Source organism: Parus major, chromosome 23 (assembly GCF_001522545.3).
Source record: "Parus major isolate Abel chromosome 23, Parus_major1.1, whole genome shotgun sequence".
Classification (NCBI taxonomy): Eukaryota; Metazoa; Chordata; class Aves; order Passeriformes; family Paridae; genus Parus; species Parus major.
The window spans coordinates 5,555,990-5,560,320 of record NC_031791.1 but is presented as its reverse complement, the minus strand read 5'-3'; the positions used below and the strand labels follow the sequence as shown (position 1 = coordinate 5,560,320).

Here is a 4,331-nt window from a genome sequence, read left to right as displayed (position 1 = left end):
TTCCCTAAGCTGATTTGTGCCACAAATGCCGCACTCAAATCCTCTTTAGTTTCTGTGACAATGCAATTTTTTTTTATCCTTGTGTAAGCAGCCAGGAAATAAAAGTTGGCTTTTGGCTGTCGTGCTTCCCGTGTTCCCCCCTCGGCTCCTGGAGAGCCCAGCAGGCAGAGGTGGCTCCATTGTTCCTTAGGAGAACATTTTCCATTGTCCCTGGATGTGTCCACCCTCCATCTGCAGGTGTTTGCAGGGGAGGTAGATGCCGGTTTTCCTCAGGATTATTCCATTCTGACATTCCATTGCTTCAGATTTTTGGTTGTTTTTTATTTTTATTTTTTTTCCTCACCTGCTTGGAGAAGGAAAATGATCAGATGAGGAGAAGTCTTGGGCTGTCTTCCCGCTTGAGGTGGGGATGGGATCACAGAACCCCAGTCTGGTTTGGGAGGCACTTCAAAGCCCCATCCTGCTCCATCCCTTGGGCAGGGACACCTTCCACTGTCCCAGGTTACTCCAAGCCCCATCCAACCTGGCCTTGGACACTTCCAGGGCAAGCTCCTATTTCCAAATCCCAGCTATTAAAAAGAGAAAGAAAATCTTGTTACAAAGGTCTGGAAGTGAGGAGCAAGCTGCGAACAAATGCCTTGAAAATGTGTGGAAAGTTCAGGAATGCTCCATTTCTCAGGGCTCATCCCTCCGAGCGGCCCCGGTCGCTGTGCCCGGGCAGGCGGCTCCGGGAGCGGAGCGGATCCGCCGGATCCCCCCGGCCGGGAAAAGCGCTCCTCGCCGGCAGCGCCGCTCAAGGTCAAGCTGCTGGCAGCTCCATCCCTCCGGAGCCGAGCCGGAGGGGCAGAGAACCCTCAGCGAGCACCCAAATCCCTTCTCCGGGATGTGCCCGGGGGTGCCGGCAGCCGGGGAGAGCCGGGGGTCCCGGGGGGAACGGGGCGGCCGCGGGCGGGCAGCGATGCTGCGCCGCCGCTGACATTTCCGCCAGCGAGTGCCCAGCCAATTGGCGGGGCTGGAGCAGCCACACATGAAATATGATGATTTTCAGCAGCAGCAGGAGGAGGAGGAGGAGGAGGAGGAGGAGGGGGAGAGGGCGGGAGAGCCGCCGGCTCGCATGCCGGGGGCTGCGCACAGCCTGGCCGGAGGCGAGCGCGGCCGGAGGAGCCGCAGCACCCCGGGGATGGCCCCGAGCGCTGAGCAGGAGGATGGCACCGCCACCCAGGTGGGCCGGGCACGGTGGCACCACGGCCGGGGGACGCTGTCCTGGGGCCCGGGGACGCGCAGCTTTGGGGGGATCCGTCCTGTCCCTCCCCAGACCTGAGGGCTCGGCGCTGTCCCCGGCGAGCTGTGGCACACACGGGGCCACCGGCGCTGCCTAGCGCAGGGCAGAGCTCTTTTGGGGGGGTTTCGGTCGGCTTTGGTAAAAACCCGGAATGCCAGCCCTGGAAGGACGCGGTGTTGCTGTGCCAGAGCTGCTCGGTTCAAACTTCGCAGCCTGGTCCTCAGTTTGATGGGAAGCACTTGACAGAGCTGCTCTGTGCCTGGCGTTAACCCTCTCCCAGCTCCGGCCGGGCTGGAAACTGTTAATCCCGAAAAATTCACTCGCAACAAATTTAACCCCGCTAAGGAGCCACGGCAGAACTCCGGGAATGGCATCCAGCAGCTGCTCCTTTTTATAATGACTTTGCATTTACCCAGAGCCGGCTGGCGAGTTCGCACTTTATTATTATTATTATTTCCCCGAAGGGGAGGGGGTCCGATTAAAAATAATAATCATACAATAATATTCCCGAGGCAACCCTGGGAGGGCAAACCACACCTCCCCGTGCTCCGGCTGTGCCACCGCTGCCGCTTTATTAATTTCCCTGCGCCGTGAGTGACAGTCCTCCAGAAGTGATAATTGGTGCGCTGTGTCTTTAAAAGGTTAAAACCCTTTTCAAAAAGGCCTCGACTCATAGTGGGAAAAGACAAGAGAGGCTTTGGCTGGCTTTGGATCCAGAAAACAGCTGCTGATTAGAGTCTGCGTCTTCGGGCTGAATTTATTACATATTTTTCAGCAGCAGGGATTCTAGGAGGAAGCTTCCGTTTGGGTTTCTTGATCGTGGTTTATTTTTATTCAGAGGAATAACAGAGGAAGGATTTGTTCCGGCTGGAGCATGCTCACAACCTGCAAGACCTCCCATTATTAAACTGCCTACTTTGGGCTTTAATATCCATGTGGTATTTTTTTGATTTTTATTAGCGTTATTATTATTTGGCAGCGTGCATCTATCTCTATTTTTTTTTTCTTTTAATTTTTAAATAATTTATTCCGAGAGGAAGCTGATCTCGCAATGAGCTTTCTCCTTCCTTACTTGAAACAGGTGCTAATGAAAGAATGCAAATAGCACCGGCTGAGCCGAACATTTCATAAAGAAGGGAACAGCCACCGACCCCAAGCGCTCCGGGATCTGCCCGCTGGCCCCCGGCAAAGGTAGGCACGGGGGCTTTTGTCGCTATTTTTTGCTGTTGTTCTCTGCGTGGATCTTTGGGATTTTTTTCTCGCCCTTCCTTCCTTCCCTCCCTCCCTCCCTGGCTCGCTGCGGGTGCCCAGCCGGCCGGCCAGATTCCATTTTTCCTCCCCGGAGGTGTCAGCCTGGCGTCCCCAGCCCCGTGTCCCCGTGTCCCCAGCGGGGGTGGCCGCGCCGGGCGAGCGCCCCGAGCCCGGCGCTGTCAGCGAGCCCAGCCCGGAGCCGCGGCCCCGCCACGCTCGCAGCTACTTTGCCGCTTAATTAGCCCTGGCTGTCGCATGAATTTATCGTCGCTTGACAGCAACTTCATTTTCTCCCACCGTGCGGGGAGGAGGAGGAGGAGGAGGAGGAGGTGGAGGAGGGCGATCGCGGGGTGTGACAGGGACGTGCCAGCCGGCCAGGGGCGTGCGGAGGGACACGGGCTCGGGGACGTGTTGCTCCGGGGACAGCCGCGTCCTCCCGGGGCCCCGGCGGCAGCGGGAGCCTGGGGCCTGCGCCGCTTCCATCGCTTCCCTCCCCGCTGCCTGCGGCTGCTCCCTGATGCTACAGCGCCGAGAGAAACGCTCCCATTAAAATAAAATAAAATAAAATAAGATTCCAAGGCTCGTTCCAGCAGCGAGGTCCCTGCTGGTGGCTGGATCCCTGCACAAAGCGCTGGGGTTGGGGTTTTTTTTTCCCTTCTCCTGCTTGGTTTTATTTGGCTGTAGCATTCGGGGACCAGCTGGAGGTTTGTCCTTCGGGAAGCCCGAGTTTTTCCCGCTGTTGGAGGCAGGTGGAGGCATCCGCAGCCCCTTGCGGTACCTGCCCGCGGCTCTGGCCGGGTTTTGTGCCGTGTTCCCAAGCCCGGGCTTGCAGCAGGGACTGCAGTGGCTTCTCCAAGGGCCAAATCCAGCCCTCCTTGGGGTGATCCAGCTCCTCTGGCTGCGGGAGCCTCCGAGGGCAGGGATTAGCCCTTTGTCTGGAAGTTTGTGTTTATTTTTCGGCGTGTTTAAGTGTTACATATTTCAGTTCTGGCTGTGCACGCAGGATATTTGGAAGGGTTTTTGCCTGAGCGTTCAGGAAAGGATCTGCAAGAAAAAGTTTCCCCGGATGAGTTGTGCGAGCTGAGGGTGGGCAGCACGTGAAACAAAATATTCATTTTATATAAACAGCCCCTTGAGGCTTCCTCCAGAGAGAACTTGGGAATGTCTGACCTGACAGAGGGAAAGTACCCAAAACTCAGTGTGCAGCCTGCTCTGGCCATCCCTCCCCCATTCCAAAAGCAGATGATTTTTAATTAAGAATTTGACATGGGGCGTGTGTGCAGGAAAATGGGATTAAAATGTGTTCTGGAGGCAGCAGGACGGGAATATTCCTCTGCTCCCGGGTTGGGCCGGGTGAGGGCCGGCAGCACCTCGTGTCCCCTGCCCTGCTGCTCTAAATGACAAATCCAGCTGCTGGTGGCTGCTGGAAACCCCCAGCCTCGGGATTTGGGATGTGAGAAGGTGGATTTTCCCCAAAACCCCGCGTTCCATGTGCCGAGACAGCTGCTGCTCCCGCAGGATTCATTCCTTGCCGTGCCAGTAACGGAGCTTGCCCAATGCTACTTTTTATAATTTTTTTTTCTTTTGGAGATTGCGAATCCTGTGAGCTGTAGCAGATCGCTGGGGGGTCTGGCTTTGTTCCCTCCCCTGTGGCTCAGCCGGAGCGCTCGGATGTGTCCCGGCGGTGCCATGTGCTGCTCCTCCCCATGGCCAGCGCTCGCTCTGCTCAGGGAAACGCTCGGGGTGAGCTGAAGGAAGCCCAAGTGAGGGGTGACTGAGGGGGGAGAGGACGGGAAGG

The 4,331-nt window shown here is 56.9% G+C and overlaps 1 protein-coding gene across 3 annotated transcripts in view; it reads left to right on the top strand.

The window, feature by feature from the left end:
* The first annotated feature begins 1,137 nt into the window (after positions 1 to 1,137).
* HIVEP3 (HIVEP zinc finger 3) overlaps positions 1,138 to 4,331 on the top strand; it is a 203,558-nt gene continuing 200,364 nt past the window's right edge. For 2 of the 3 annotated variants that reach the window (XM_015649385.1, XM_015649384.1), the window contains exon 1: positions 1,953 to 2,473. The gene's annotated coding sequence lies outside the window, so the exon portion shown is untranslated. Of the gene's footprint in view, positions 1,223 to 1,952; positions 2,474 to 4,331 lie in introns of those variants that run through there. The other variant, XM_015649382.3, reaches the window with a different exon arrangement.